Source organism: Rhipicephalus microplus, chromosome 3 (genome assembly GCF_043290135.1).
Source record: "Rhipicephalus microplus isolate Deutch F79 chromosome 3, USDA_Rmic, whole genome shotgun sequence".
Classification (NCBI taxonomy): domain Eukaryota; kingdom Metazoa; phylum Arthropoda; class Arachnida; order Ixodida; family Ixodidae; genus Rhipicephalus; species Rhipicephalus microplus.
In genome coordinates this window covers 159,424,731-159,442,221 of record NC_134702.1, presented here as the reverse complement: position 1 = coordinate 159,442,221, position 17,491 = coordinate 159,424,731, and positions in this window count along the sequence as shown.

The following is a 17,491-nucleotide window of genomic DNA, read 5'->3' as shown; positions in this document are numbered from 1 at the left end:
CCCGTTCGTCCCTCGTAGCCGTTGTAGTAGTGTGTAACAAGTAAAGCATTTTGACGTCCAAGGTGGTGACGGTGAGAGATTTCTTCTGTGCGTTGTTGAACAATAAAAGATAGTGCTCAATGTACATGCCAATGGCTGCTAAGGGGAAATGAGAGACAGGAGAATTTGGCTTTTAGTTAATGCGCACGCTGCGAATTTTTTATCGTTCAACAACACACAAAAGACAAAAAAATTGCCCGCAGCTTCCCTCGGGGGAACACTGAGGAGGATGCGGAGCATATAATTGGTTAACGGGGTGTTAAAGTGCGACTTACTTGGGTCGATGGCTAAATTGGTTAACGTGGTTGTGAAATGGGGTGTTAAATTGCGACTTACTTGGGTCGATGGCTAAATTGGATAACGGGGTTGTAGGAGGGGGTGTTAAATGAGTGAACACGTACACACGTATGCGAAAGGGCGGCGCTGGTCGAAGGGACGTCGATCATTGTGTTTGTGGATTCGTTGGCATTCATTTCACGGCGACTTCGGACGTCGACGCGCCGTACAAACCAACGGACGAGCGGCAACTGAGCGAGCGAGCGCCGACCTTGAGTATATATACAGCGCGACGGCGCATGCGCTGTCAGCTGTCGAATGTTCTCGAAGGCGAAGCGCGCGCGCGGCACAGATGGCGACGGCGCGACGGCGCATGCGCTGTCAGCTGTCGAATGTTCTCGAAGGAGAAGCGCGCGCGGCACAGATGGTGGGCGACGGCGCGACGGCGCATGCGCGCGCGTCAGCTGTCGAATGTTCGAGAAGCGGTGCGGACGGCGCACTACAAGGCGCGAGTATAAGATGCTTCCGCATCTAAAAAGGTTGCTACGTTATACTCGCTTGGCGTAACCTCCTAGGTTTTAGAAAGGTTTAGCTAGCGTTGGGCCGCAGTGCCATGAATACAGTGAACTAGTATATACCATGAACTCGAGGTGGGCCACTCACCAGGCCCCATACCGAATTTTAATTAGACAGTGGAAGTTGTTAGGTGTTCGATGAGGAACGTTTTGCCGAAAAAATTTTTCTGATTGGTTCATTACGAGTGGAGAAAACCGGTTTTTTTAAGCGGCGCGAAACGAGGGTGAGAGGAGACGAGCTCGACACTTTCGCCGCTACTCCGCGTAGCCTTCTCAAGCCAAACCTCTTCCCCACCCCCTCCAGCATCCGACCAAGAGGTGACGTTTGCATGATGTGCCCGAACAAGCCCAGCCCCCGTGCACGCGAGCGGCGTTCCTTTGTTGACCAGCGTTATTTTGGGGTCTTCTGCCTGTTTCTGATCGCTAGGTGGCGTCGAGGAGCGCGGACGGGAAAACGTCGGCTCCCGCTTTTCTAAATGTTTTCGGTCGTTTCTTTGCTCCAAGATCACTTGGCTTTGTGCTTATTCGAACAAGCAAGCTCTGCGGTTTCAGTGGAGACGCCATTTTTGGCGGTGAATGAACTCTTAGACACATTTCATTTTTGGACTTTAAAATCGTGACGCGGCGAGCGTCCCCGCTAACCTTAACCACACCTAGGGTTGGCGAGGAGTACGGCCGTTACACGTAGCCAAGGGCTCGGCCAAACGCGGTAGCTACTAGATCAACCTCCGTACGTCGCAGCCGACAACCAGGCACTGAAAATGCCTTCCACCGTAACCGTGGAGGGAATGGAAGTAAGCGCGGAGATCTTCGACCGACCAGGATGGGCCACCGCCATGGGACGCCGAAGACAGACGACTCCGCCGAACGAGGAGCTGGCTGCTGGGACGGTCTAGCACAGCAACCAGCCGAAGCACCCCAGGGGCTTTCAAAAAAGTCAATCGGCACTACACCGTGTGGTATCCGCTTCCAGGCTACCCCGCCTACCCAAAGACCAGATCAGGGTAATTATGAGACCCAGAGGTGGATTGGACGTAGCCCGAGTCGACCTCGTTCTGCTGGCGAGAGCCGTCATCATGGCCGCCCAGATTACCGACGAACACGCACGGGAGGACACGATCTGCCCCAACAATATGAAAACCATCATTGTTATTTCTACGCCGTACCAAAATAATGCCACATCATACGTGAACGTGCAGAAACTGCACACAAACCAAGGCTCGTTCGAAGTTGCCGCATACGTGGCCACGCCTGATAATACATGCAAGGGCGTCATCAAGAACGTTGACCTCTCCCTTGACGACGCAACGCTCAAACGCCTGATTGTGCACGACCAATCAACAGTCGTGTATTTCGGGTACTGACTGACCACGACCTTTCAATTTTTGAAGAGTAGGCTACTTTCCTTGGCTTTGTAGCTTTCTCTCTTCTTCTGTAATGAATTGTGCTTCACCAGCACAGGTGGCGAAATGTTTAGGTAACGCGAATGTTTTCAGCGCAATACATTTCAATGCTCGTAGCCTTAAAAAGAACTGTAACAAGATTTCCACACTACTTCATACTTTGAACCATCATTTCTCCATTATCTGCTTCTCCGAAACCTGGCTTACTTGTGAAGATCGTGATATGTATGGCTTTGCCGACTATGGTTGCGAATACGATCATCGTCGTGGTAGCCCTTACGGGGGCTCTGCCATTTTCGTTTCAAACCAGCTCTCGTATTGTCGACGCAAAGATCTAAGCATAAATGTTCCCAAATGCGAATCTGTCTGGGTTGAACTCGATCCAATTGATTCTTCAAATGTTAATAGGACAGTCTTTGGCTCCGTTTACCGCTCTCCTTCATCTAATGCAGCTGATTTCTGCGATGCACTTTTTCTTGTGCTTGATAAGTTGTCTTTCGAAAACAAAAATGTGTTCATCATGGGCGACTTTAACATCAATCTTCTTGATTCTGCGAATCCTATCACTTCGATCTACACTAGTGCCTTTTGTAGCTACGGTTATGAGTCACTGATAAATACTCCTACACGTGTCGTAGATCATTCTTCCCATTCCCTCCTTGACCATATTTTTTCTAATCATGATTCCCCAATAAAAGCTGGCACTATCGACTGCGATATTACCGATCACTTCCCCGTGTTTTTTTACTTGCACAAGCAGGAAAAAAACAAAACTGAAACCTTCAAGCATTCTATATTTGATCGTGAAAAATTTTTAAACCTTGTATCAGAAATAGACTGGTCCAGCATATTCAATGTCTCGAATCCTGATATCGCTATACAGAAATTTTCTGATGCAATGATCAATGCTGTCGGTGACTGTACAACAATAATAACTTCCAATAGGCGTTACGCTGCCCCTCGGTGCCCTTGGCTTTCAAATTCCCTTCTTCTTGCCTTGCGTAAAAAAGATAATCTATACAAAAAGATGAAGCGCAAACCTTTAAATTCTAATCTCCGAGCACGTTATAAACGCTACTCTCAAGTTCTGTGCTCGCTCCTTAAAGCCGCCAAGCGCCGCTACTACGACAATGAATTCAATAGGTGCGGTAACAACATAAAGAAAAAATGGAAGTTAGTTAAGGAATTCCTGAATAACGCTACTCAGCACAAGCCCATCAAATCCATTGTTCAGGGCGACTCATCATTTACTGAACCTGCAGATATTGCTAATGCATTTAGTAATCATTTTTCGGGTGTATGCTCTCAACTTCCCTCGTGCCCTTATTCTTCTGACCTTTTGCGTTGCCCCCAATTGTTTTTTCTATTTCCTACTTGTTCCGACGAAATCGAAGCTACCATTGCAGGATTAAAGACTACCGGGCCTGGCTTAGATGGTATTCATGGGTTCCATTTGAAACTTGTACGTCGACTTGTTGCGCCACTACTTTGTTATATATTCAACTTAATTTTTAAAACCGGAATATTTCCACAGTCCTTGAAAATAGCAAAAATTGTTCCTGTACTCAAAAAAGGTGACGCGCGCTTTATGGATAATTATCGACCCATTTCTATTCTTTCCTTTTTAGATAAGGTTCTAGAAAAACTTATTGAGACCCGTCTTTCCCGCTACCTTAAAAAATTCAACTTACTCACCCCCTCTCAGTTTGGTTTTCGTGCTGCCCTATCAACTAATATTGCGACTGCATGTCTAACAGATAAAATTAAGTCTTTCATTGATCACGGCGACGTTGCTGCTGCTGTTTTCATAGATTTTTCAAAAGCGTTTGACACCATTGACCATGACATTCTTTTCACTAAACTGGAGCGTTATGGCATCACGGGTCCTGCTCTAACTTTGTTACGCAGCTTTCTTTTAAACAGGCAACAAATAGTTTCTGTTTCCACAGCAACATCACCCCCGGTCACAGTTAACAGAGGCGTTCCACAAGGCTCAATCTTGGGCCCACTTCTTTTTTTAATTTACATTAATGACCTTCCTCGCTGTTTAACCTCTTCACAATGCGTACTATATGCTGACGACACTACCATCTTTAATTCCCACCGAAACATGTGTACCTTAACGCAAATGCTCCAAGCTGACCTATTTTCCCTGCAGCGATGGTGTCTCTTCAACAAGTTATCTATTAACGTTCTTAAAACTTGCTTTCTGCTTTTTAGTTCCCCGCAAAGAAAAATTTCCGAGTTCCCTTCCCTGTATATTTCCGGTATTAAAATTGAACATCGTCGTAGCACTAATTTTCTTGGCGTAATAGTCGATTCTCACCTTAAATTTCATGAGCACGTAATCTTCATTTCAAAGAAAGTTATGTTCGGCATAAGAGTTCTGATTAGAGCTAGACCATACTTCAACTTGCAAACTCTCCTAACTTTGTATTACGCTTTTGTCCACAGTCACCTAAATTACTGCATTTCTTCCTGGGGTGGTACGTATCATACCCACATCGCCCCATTAATAACACTGCAGAAACAAGCGTTACGCATCATTACATTTTCCCATCGACAAGCAGAATCTTCCCCGCTGTTCTATCAGCTCCGTGTTTTGCCCCTTCATCATCTGTTTAGGTACAGCATTGGTATTTTATTTTTTAACGTCTTGCACGATCACCTTGTCTTAGATATTCTCCCTCATTGCATCACTAATAATCTCAATTCAACGCGCTTTGCCTCACGCCAGAATCTCTTACTTCCGTGTATACACACTAACTACGGCAAACAAATGATTCTATTCTCGGCCATTTCACTCTGGAATTCACTTTCCTCTGATATTAAATCTTCTAAATCACTTTGTGTTTTTAAAACCAAACTAAAGACTTTCTTGTTAGGCCCTTCTGTTTGATTGAATTCTAACTGTACTATCATGTCTTTTTTTTACGATGTATTCCTTGTTTTTTAGTGTTCCTGCTTATTATTCTAATGGTTTTTTTGTTTTCTTTCGTTTTTTTCATTTTTCTCTTTTTTATGCTGTGTTTATACTGTGTTTAATTGCTCACAATTGTATTTCAGTGTTGCTTGACGATTACCTTTTTTTTTCCGTGGGAGGTCCCGCCTGCGGTTCTTACCTTGGGACCTCCCAGTGAATCTGTACCCATAAACTTTTTCATGTTCGCACTTGATGAATAAAGAATTGAAAAAATTGAATAGACCGAAATCCCACTGCCATCGAGGCAAGACGCATTAAAAAGACCAAAGTCGTCGCAATTCTCATTTACGGGTTGCGCGTTCCGAGCACAGTGATATGCGGAACCACCGTGGTTCCCTGCTCGCTCTACAAGCGACAAGTCGATGTTTGCAGAACGTGCGGAGGAGTCGGCCATCGCGCCGATGTTTGCCGGCACACAAACGCAACGAGCAAGAAATGTCACAACTGCGGTGAAACGCTACAAGAAGACGGCGTGCATCACTGCGAGCCCAAATGCAAGGTTTGTGATGGCAATCACCCCACCGGAGATCGCGAATGCAAAAGACGCTTCCACATTCCATACATAGTGAGAAGGAGAAGAAGACGCAGAAAGCAAGAGTGGCAAGCACAACAACGTCAAGACGCACCAACATCTGTCACGTTTAAGGAACCCTGCCACAACCAGGTGCCGGGACGGGAGAACACCTCTACCGTCCATCACCGTTCTCCATCCAGGGGGAGATCCCGATCCAGAGGACGTTCCCGATCCAGAAGGCGTCTTCGATCCAGAGGCCGTTCTCGTTCCGGAGGGCGCCCCTCGACCCTGTCGGGATCCGACAACCGCCTGACATCTCGGGAGTGCTCCAGATCCCGATCGAGAACGAGACCAACAGCCACGCAGCAGTAGCAGCAGCCGAACAATGGCTCCTGGGCCAGCAGGGTTGCAGGTGAATCACGAAGCACAAGTAGCCAGCCCAAAGGTAAGGCACAGCCAGAGCATGCTCCCGATTCTCGTATTGTAGCGCTTGAACAAGAAAACAGGGCCTTCAAGAAGGAGCTTGAACAGCTCCGGGCCTCAATAGCTAGAATAGAGAGTTGCCACGGAATTAATCTGTCGAGCTCACCGGCACCACCGACAACACGCTCACAACAAACGATCCACAACACACACAAACGCAAAGCCGTAGACAGCGACACGACGGAGGAGATCGAGATGGTCTCGATAAAAAAAGAAGCCCTACTGACAAATGTCGAGTCCGCGACAACTAAGCTCAACAACAAAATTGATACGTTGGCGAACACGCTTGCCAAGTTTATGGAAACCTTTAAGAATTACACTGACAAAGCTGACCAGAGGCTCGTGAGCCTGGAGAAGATGGCAGCCAACCCACCTGGGGCAGGTGCTTCTCAGAACCTAAGCGCGGACAAACCAGCGGTTACGGCAAGCGTGCTGAGAATACCTTCTACAGCTAAAGTCCGACCATTCAAAGCACGCGATCTCGCGGAAATAACGAGCCGCGACGCACACAAGCTACCAAGCCAAAATGGCTGCTGACCGTAACGAGATTAAGATCTGGCAGTGGAACTGTAACTCACTTCAGAAACGCAAAGCAGCACTAACACAACTATTGCTAGCCTGTAAAAAATGCCGCATATAATATTGCTACAGGAATGTGGAGAAAGCAAAACTGCTAAAAGCATTGGCATACAGGGGTACAAGGTAGCCAGGCCAACCCTGCACCCCGAGCAGAACAAGACGCGAAGAGTGGCTACCTTCATCCGGAAGGACATAATGTTCGCCGAAAGGGACGCCCCCGTATACAAAAAAGGCCTGGAAACGGTCCTGGTGGAAATCTTACCACACAGGGCTGTTAAAAGAAGCACCTTCGTGCTCAATGTTTACAGTTCTTCATCAGATAAGAAAAGAGATTTCAACAGGCTGCTTACCTCGGCGGTAAAAATGGCGGGTGACAATCCGCTCATAGTAGCGGGCGATTTTAACGCCAAGAGTACCGAATGGGGATACTTAAAAAGCGAAGGCAAAGGCACCACGTTAGCAGAAAGCGCGAACGTGCTGGACCTGCAGCTGATAAACAACTTTGCACTCCCTTCAAGAAGAGGTAATTCGGTACAGCGGGACACAATGCCAGACTTAACCTTTACCAAGAACGTCAGAGCTACCTGGGATAACCTCGCCGAAGACCTAGGTAGCAACCACTGCATCCTAGAAATTACCGTTGAGAACGAGGCGAAAGCGCCAAGAAAATTCAAAATCACAGACTGGGACCAGTTCCATAAAATACGGGAGAAGAAGGGCAATACAGAATTATCATATGAAGATCTCTTAAATGAATTAAAAATGGCAGCGAATGAGGCCACCAAAAAAGTCGAGACTGATGAGTCCATCCAGGCAATGGACTCTCACCTGGCCAGTTTGCTGCAGAAAAGGCATGACCTAAAAGAAGCGTGGCGTAAAAACAAGCTCAACAGACACTTACGCACAAAAATTGCGGACCTTGGCCGCGAAATCGAATCTCACGCCAAAACAATCTGCGCCCAGCAGTGGAACAACACATGTGACGATGCAGATGGCAAAATGAGGAAGGGAAGCAAATGGGGGCTGCTCAAACACCTTATGGCGGACAGCGACAAACCCACCAGAGGCGGCACCCAGCTGCAAATTGAACGATTGGTGCACAAGCACGCCCAGGATAGTGGTGGATCCCAAGCTCTCCTCAAAACGCTAGGCCGAAAATGTCTCCCACTGGAAAGCAAATCAGTAGCCTGGGAAAACAAAAATCCCTCATATGGAGGTCAACCGCATGAAAAGCTAGACGAACCATTCAGCAAAGCTGAAATACGGTATGTTCTACAACAACTCAATGGCAGATCGGCGCCAGGGCCAGATGGAATCGACAATAAACTGCTAAGGAATCTAGACGATAAAGCAATCGTAATAATTACTAAGAAGATAAATGAGGCATGGCAAATGGGTACCGTGCCTAAAGAATGGCGTAGTGCCAAGGTTTCGCTCAATCCGAAACCTGGAAAACCAATGAGCATCGATAACTTAAGGCTCATATCACTCACATCTTGCGTTGGAAAAGTAGCTGAGCATGCAATACTCAACCGTATCACGGACCACATTGAGAGAAATGGGCTCTTTCGACACAACATTATTGGCTTCCGCAGGGCAATGTCCACACAGGACGCCATGTTGATGTTAAGAGAACACATATGTTACGGCCTCCTCCACACGCCCAAAGCCATATTAGCCCTGGACCTCGCCAAGGCCTTTGACACCGTAAAACATGAACACATACTGGGTGAAATATCACACATGAACCTAGGCGAGAAATTCTACAACTACATTAAAGGCTTTCTGGCGAACCGAACCGCCACCATACGCATAGGAGAGCAATGCGGCGAACCCGAACGACTCGGAAATATCGGCACCCCACAAGGGTCAGTGCTCTCGCCATTGATCTTTAATGTGGCGATGCACAAGTTGTCGCAGAAGCTCACTAAAATCCCATCCGTGCACCATGCCATATACGCGGATGATATTACCATATAGGTCCCATGTGCCCACTCATATCGTGCCTTGGAAGGAATTCTTCAAGAAGCACTGACTACAACTCAAGAATTTCTTAAGCCAACTGAACTCGCACTGTCCCCCACTTAATCTACTCTAACGCTCTTTCACCCTCGACGGAATTCGGGCGAAGAGGAGCAGCAAGTAGTGCTCAAAGCTGAGAACAACCAAACGATACCGCAAAGTCAAAGTACTGGGGCTAACGTTAAGCGCCAAGGAGGGCCATAACAAAGAAGCACTCAAGCGCCTTGAAAAAAGCACGAACAATTTTTCAAAAGGCATTGATAGAATCGCCAACAAGAGACCAGGCCTCCTAGAAGACAACATCATGAAGGCGTATCACGCCTTTCTCGTAAGTCATGTAGCATACGCGTTCCTGTTTCTGAAACTTACGAAGGCTGAAATCAAAAAGGTCGACTTCATGCTCCGCAAAGGACTGAAAACGGCACTCGGCTTGCCCAATAGCCAGAGCAACGAGAAACTTGAGCAACTTGGTCTGCACAACACCGCCGAAGAAATTTTCGAGGCTCAGAGAGTGGCACAAATCACACGCCTGTCGTTGACGCAGGCAGGCCATTTTATCCTACGAGACGCAGGCATTTGCCCAATTTTTCAACCAGAGAAAAGAACACAACTTGGTAATGACTTGAGGAAACACATTAGGGTTGAGCCAATCCCCCGCAACGTTCACCCTACGTTCAACAAAGGGCGAAGGAAGGACAGAGCGAGGGCGCTCATAAACAAGGCAAAAAAACACAACACGCACGCGCTATTCGTAGATGCCGCCCGCTACTATGGCAGGGAGGCGTTTGCCATAGCGGTCGGTGATATAGACGGAAACCACATAAACGCGGCAACCGTCCAAACAAGCCACGTCCACGAAGCAGAGCATTTCCTCTAAGCAGAGGAAATGGCAATCGCGCTAGCCTTGCAAAGCTGCCAAGCCTACTCCACAATATACACAGACTCTAAGACGGCGGCACGAACGTTCGCGGCTGGCCTAGTAGCTATAAGCACAGGAAAACTCACCGTCAACGCAATAAGAGAGTACGAGACCAAAGAAACCCTTGTTAAGGAAGAGAAAGCTCAAATCTACGTATCCTGGTTCCCAGCCCACATGGGACAGTTACCGGGACTCGACCGCTGCAATCCCAACGAGGAGGTCAACCGCCTGGTGCGAGAGCTCACACGCCACGCCGCGGACAACGACCCCTCGATGAGTGAGTGGTACGAGAATCTCTGCAGCCAGGACAAAGCACTCACATACCACGAGATCACTTCACATTACCGGGGACAAAGACGTGCCTTCCCAGCACCGCACCGAAAACTTAACAAAGCACAAGCTCTAACTCTCAGAAGATTGCAAACACGTACGTACATAACACCATCCACCTGACACAGAGTCGACCCCGACACACCACCCACATGCTCCCTTTGCAACCATCCCTATTGCAATTTTGAACACATGCTCTGGCTGTGCCCTACCCATAGCGCAGCACAGCTGAATACCCAAGAGGCTTGGCAAGAATCCCTCAAGAGCAATCAATACAAGCTGCAACTACAGGCGGTCCAGAGGGCCCGGGACATTGCTACAAGCCTTCGGCTGCCAGCGCCATCCTGGGCGGAGTTTCCAGGTTGAATTAAGGGTAGGAATGGCCCTTCCTCAGCCTCCTCAGGATATGTTTAAATAAAGTCAATCTCTCTCTCTCTCTGCCTGTTTCTGCGGGATTGTTTGGAAACGCTTGCTTAGACGCGGTAGAGTAGATGAGCACAATGAGTGCGCGAACGCGTAGGAGCGTTCCACGGCGGTCGTCTGCTCAATGCGCTGACCGTGGGAACCCGAACGCGTGTGAAACGCTGGCAAATTAGCCCCGCATCTCGTAGCATTTCACGGGAAAAAAATGCAAGAAAAACGTGCACAATTTTTTATCGCGTCTCAACATTTTTTTCAAGTTTTATTCATCTCTTAAAGCAGCAGAAACATAAACTACGCATGATGTGTTATATAATTTTTGCCATGTCACATGGTATGCTGTTGACAACGTCAGAGCAGAGTCGTCTACGTAGAGGACCAACGTGACCGCAGTGCTGTGTACGTAGGGCCATTTCTACGCCCACGTCATGCCCTCATTCTCTACGCCTGCGCCGGCAGAGGGGAGGGTGAGCAGCTTTCATCTTGAAATTTGACCTGTTTCCGCGGCACGTAGCGTTGCAAATTTTGACAGACGTGATCGTGAACGCCTCGTCTACGCATTGCGCTTGTCAGCTCAAAATTGTCAAACCTGGTGAGTGGCCCTTTAAAGGTGGGAAGTAGACACGAAGCGCAAGCCGTAAAAAGTGTGCGTGTGCCTCCTCTCGTTCAGTCCTTGGAATGTCCGCTGGATGGCGGTGCTTCTATATGAGGAATATATGATGAGAAGATGCGAGCTGGTGGTAGTTGGAGTGTTGAATAGATGGACGAACGGATACACAGACGAGGCATGGATGGACGCACGGATGGCTGCACGGACGGATGGACGCATGGACGGACGCAGGAGCGGATGCATGGACGAAAGCAGGGACGGACGCACAGATGAACGTGCGGACGCATGACCAGAAACACGCACGGACGGGCGGATGGACGCACGGGCGGCCACACAGACGCACGCATGGATGGACGGAAGCAAGATCCAATGGATGAACGAATGCTTCGCCCCACTATCCATCATTCACTCCGTGGATATGCTGCCATTTTTTCTTCGAGCTTATTTCGCAGCAAGAGTGACAAGGTGAGGTGCTCTCACGCTACGGTGCTTATCGCTTGTGCGGCACGCTTTTCCACAGTAGAGTGTCAGGCGTGATTGCAATTTGCTTTAAAATAAAAAATGTCCTTCTGTTGCCATTATTGAAAAGACGAATATTGTCAGACAAAGCAAATTTAATGCTTTACACCCAAACAAAAGTGCATTTGACTTTCAAAAACTTATCCAATAGGTTACGGATCTGGTGAGAATATTACCACTTTTATGAATAAAGGCGATGCGCTGACAGCGTGTTTAGAGCATTATTGCACGTTCGCTCTTGACATGAGTGCTAAATAACCCTAAAAAGGTAACATACCAGGCTTATCCTATCGTTAACATAAAATCGGCACATTCAGTTCAGTTTCATGGGAGATGGGTTGTCGAACATTGTTGCTTTTATCTTCAGAAAAAAAACTGCTTAGACGGAAGCTTTATTCGCCAAAATCACGGGCAATAAGTTGCGCTTTAGGATAACAAAAACCAGAAAACTACAATTTGAGAAAAAAATCACAGAACCCACGGAGTGAATGAAGATTGGTGGGGCGAAGCGTTCGTTAATTCGTCCGTGCTTTCCTCCACCCATTCGTTTTTGCTTCTTTCCATCCATGCGTCCATCCATGTGTCGGTCGGTATGCCCATGCAACCGTGTGACCATCGGTAAATTCATCCATCCGTGCGTACCTCCATGGGTCCGTCCACACGTCCGTTCTTGTGTCTGTCCATTCCTCAGTCCGCGCGTTTGTTCGTGCGGCCGTCCCTCTGTGTCTGTCCATCCCTTCACCCGTCCGTGCGTCTGCCCTTCTGTCTGTTGCGCGTCCATCAGTTCATCCGTCTATCTGTTTCTCCATCCATCCATCCTTCTATCTAGTGAACACTCCAAGTACGGCCATCTCGTATCTTTTCATTATCTATTCATCATATACAACTGCCGCCATCCAGCGGACATTCTAGGGACCGCTCTTTCGGGTATGTGCCAGCGGTGCCTACATAAGCCATTAGAGGATGGACAGACCCACACCCTAAGGAGCTTCACCTCTAAATATCGCTTTTTCCACTTGGCCTCATAGCTTAAGGTACTCCGTTCTTTTTTTCTACCTCCCAGTTTCTATGGTCTGCTCCTGTTGGGCACAGCACAGTGGCGGCACTGGGCAGAGTGGCGGCACAGTGACGCTTATGCTGACAGATGTATCTATAGACCCATTCCATGTTTGTAAACAAAGGTAGGCCGATGAAGACATTATATGTGAAATCATAGTGACGTCCACCCGTAACTTCCGCGATAAGCGCTGAGGGCTGCGATGTGCGCCAACAAAACGACGTTGTGAGACGCCATAAGCGTTGTGAAAGCCATGAGCGCTGAGGGCTGCGATGTGTGCCAACAAACAAAACCAAGTTGTGAGACGCGAGTCATATCCAACCACGACGCAATTCGTCGGCATACCGTTTTTTTTTCTCGTTGCTTGACTGAGAACACAACATGCACCATTGTTGAAAACCCAGCAGAAACTGCGGTAGCCAGAGCGTCTTTTGCCTACCAAGACAGCGACACCGGATTTTCATGACGTAAGTCCGGTGGAATTTGTCTCCGTTTCATACATCAGGTGCAACGCTCTGAAAGCTATATATATGCAAGAAGTTCGGCCAGAAGCATGTGTGACTTCGCACGTATCGTGCTTAGTTTTCATCGTTGTAAACGCTCGTGCGAGACGAGCACAAACGCGCCTGCAGGGCGTGACGAAGGGCTACAAGTAAAAGATCAAGAAATAGACACCAAGACAAGCCGTGTAACAGGGGGTTTTTATCTCCGATGCACAAAGCATATAGAAGAAAATAAATCATTGTAGAGGTGCAAGTATAATCGTACTATTTCTTAGTGCAAACAAATTCATTGCAAGAATTCTCGCTAGCCTTCGCAGCGTTGCACTTGAGGTAGAAAACGGAGTATAAAAAAAGACATTCAAAGAACGCATGAACACGGGTTCAGATGAGTGGATCTAATGAGGGTGCCGTCATACTCCCCTATAATTTTCGAATATGCATGACCCCCCTTTCTCCCGCCCACTCACCAAGAGCGACGCTGAGCTCGATTGCGCTGTTACTCGATAATCTGTGAGTCCTTGCGATTACGTCGCATTTGGAAATCTACTCTTGGCAAAAATGAAGAATTTCCCAAAGCAAACACTTCGTGGGCGCTCAGTTAACTATGATTAAGGCAGTAGCACAAAGATAGTGAAAGCAAAACCGGAAGCAGCTCAAACCAACTTATGGACTATCCAACGTCATTCGATATACTAGGTGGTTCACGTAACTCTCATAAAAGGTTTAGAAAAACCATGGGCTCTAGGAGCTTCTGCCTCCTCTATATTAGTGTAACACATCTGTTCAACTACTCATCAACAAGAACCACTTCATTTAGGTAACCCTTTTATTGCTGTTGGAAAGGGTGAAATTTAGCAAATAACCTCAAGATCCTTCGGAGTTCTTGTGCTCAAATGTGCCTGGCTGTTCTTGTAGCGTAAGCTACATTGGCTGAGCTGTTTCACGTGGCAAGAAAACAAAAACAAAGGATGCGCTCACGCGATGCTACATCCAGCCAATGCCAAGGTCGCTACATCAAAAAGAAGGTTAGTGGCGATGCCAGTGCACTCAAATGCTTCAAAGCGTTTGATTGATGTCATGTTCAATCGTTATTCCATAGAGGTGAGTGAGTCAGGGAGACAGAGAAAGTGTGTGTTTGTGTATGTGCGTGCGTACGCGTGTGTGTTTGCACTTCCGTGAAACGATGCTGGTTTCAGTCTACGAGCTGTCACTGGGGCACCTTTCGTCGTGTCGTTAAAATGACTCTCACAGTTGGCGGATTGTAGGTGAAAGACGTCGTCTGCGTCTGTGCTCCTTGCTTTTCATCGGGCGATTTCCATCGCCTTGCGCGACAAACAAGACACGCGCGAGGCGACGCTGACCGTACTTGCGTGAGCAATTTTCTCGCTTTTTGCAAGCCTGGATGAGTGGCGTCGTCTGGTGTCTTCTTTCGAACTATTGCGACAAGGAGGGAGTAGAACCGCCACTCTGCAAGCCAAGTGATTGGCGATCGCACAGAACGCCACCAAAACACCGCTCGCGTCTCCGGCTGGTTAAGGCACATGATGCGCTCGCGATATTGGGTGTGCATGACGTATTCGCGCGTATGTGTCATGTGATCCCGCTGGCTTGCCGAAAACGGAGGGAAAAGATTTGGCTTGCACAGGATATACCGGGCAAGTGGCATAGCTTGGGTTTCAATTATAATGATAATAATTGTTGGGGTTTAACGTACGTCCCAAAACCACCACATGATTATGAGAGACACCATAGTAGAGGCCTCCGGAATTTTTGATCACCTGGGATTCTTCCACGTACACCTAATTCTAAGCACATGGAGCTCAGACGTTTTGGCTTCTATCGAAAATTCCGGCCGCCGCAGCCGGAATTCGAACCCACGACCTGCGGGTCAGCAGCCGATTGCCTAAGCTAGCCGACCATAGCGGGTAGCAAGGATTTCAAAACCTCGCCTCCCTACATCACGGCTTCACGCCTTCTCAAAACATCGGTTTTTTCTGCTTGTGTTGGACCACATAAGAAAATTCTTGAAGCATAATGCTCTTTATTGGGCGCGAAACATCTTCCAGGGTGTAACAAAAATTCGTCATGTAACCTGGTGAGGGGCCCTCTATAGAAGGTTTGCAAGGTAGGCACAACCTGCAGTGAGCTCGAGCTCGTGGTGTTGTCCATCCGGTGAGGGGTGCGCTCGTTGTGCTCATCAATTACCTATGCACAGCTCAGAACTACAATTTGCTTTTAGAGATAACTCGGAATCACTGAACTTTTGCTCAACCAAACGCACTTGTATTACTCATCGTTACTCACCCAGACTCACTGCTTTATCTGAGTCTGTGTGTCTGTGGTCGACTCATGAGTGACTTTGGCGACCTATGGGTGAGACTATCGCCGTAACCAAACAACTCCGTACAAACCGCACTCATCTATGCACGCAACATGTGGCCTTCATGTTGGAGTACAAAAGCATTGAATATTTCGTAAATGTGTTCGGAAAAATGTTACATTTTCGACACAAATGAAAAATGGTGAATTGAAAAATGGGTAGCTGCGCACAATCAGTGTGTACAAAGACAAACTCACGGTAGTGACACCGCAAAGTGAAATAATTTACTGCTTAATCCCACAAACGGTCGCTATTGGTGGCGCTTTTAGTCCGAAACCTCCAGTATGAGATGCTTCAACGTTTTGCTCATAACTGGGAACGAAGTCACAATAACCTGCGACATCTGGCTTCCGATCGGTAGCCAGTATATCTTGGCATCTCTGATCCGCTCGCACTGCTCCTCGAGATCGCGAACGTGGTCCGCGGAAACGCGCGTGTTCAAAGCGAGGAAATCCTTGAAGCGCCACACTTCACGAATCATGTCCTCCTGGTTCGACTGCGACGCGCTGTGAATGCGAAGCTCGAGCCGTGTGCCACCCTTGCGCGACACGTCGAGGATGTCCACGATGGATCTCAACTTGCGAATGCTCTTGGTGGCATCCAGAGCGACGTGCAAGTGCGCTCTCGCCAGGTTGGGGAACTTCAGCAGCATGGTAAGCAAGAGCGTCTTACCGCTGAGATGGCCGATGGAGATGCTTCGCAGGTTTATACAACTACACAGAGTGCTTAAGGCGGAAGGCGTTAGCATCAGGGCACTGAAGGCGACGCTTAGAAGCTTGTTGCGGCAGCTTTCGGTGAGTAGCATCAGCTGTTGTTCCTGTATGTGGAGGTGCGCCACATCAAAGTTCTCTAGATCTTGTGGAAGGCGAAAACGGCGGTCGAGCAGGCCCATGCCACATTTGCCATACACAACGATCGTTCTCAGCTTCCGGAACCGTTTGAGAGCTTGGGCAACGGTCACGTCGTTCTCATTCCAGATCGCGCCTATCTGGAGAAGTTCCAGACTACCGCAACTCAAGGAGGCACGCAGCAAAGCAGCCGAAGAAATTTGGCTTACCGAAAGACTCTTAAGATGTCGCAGGTGCTGGAGGCCCTCCCAGCTCTCTCTCCTAGATATCAGATGAGAGTTGAATTGCAGACGCTCGATTTGAGGACAACTGATGCACAGCTGTTGAAGAACGTCATCGTCGATCTTTACTTCTAAGGAGGCTACCAGTGTTTTGAGGCACTTGATGTGCTCGAGGGTGCGCATGTGGAACGACAGCAGCACGTCCTCGCCACGTAGCACGACCTTGCTGAGCGTTTCACAGTTGCGCAAAATGACCGGCATGCTGGCGTGTGACAAAACCCGATGAGGAATCACCATTTCCTTGATCATCTTGAATCTTACAGAGGCCAACGCTATAACGTCGAGGTACAGAGGAGCAGCAGAGATGTCCAGCTTCCGGATCATTGTAGCTCTGTCCAGAATGTCGCGAACATGCTGGGAGCTTCGTCCATTCACCCAGTCGATGCGCACTTCAGTCCAGAGGCTCGGATCAAACGCGAGCGTCTTCCATCGTTCTGATACTGCGGCTATTGCTTGCAAACATCGCTGAGGCAGGTAGGACAGTACCTTTAAGGCAAGCTCGTCTGGTAGATCGTCAAACGTCAACATGGCCGCTCACTCTGAATGTGCTTCTTCTTCTTCCTTAGCTACCGCAGCATTCGCTTGCGAATGGACACAAACGTCTTCGTCGTGTCGTTCAAGTGAATCACGCGTTCTCCCAACAGCTAAAAACCCTCCACCCACGCACACGCTGATTTTGTCGGCTCGTACTAAACAATCTGTCTCCTCTCGCTATGCTTTATATATGACCCTCCTAGTAGATTTCAGACG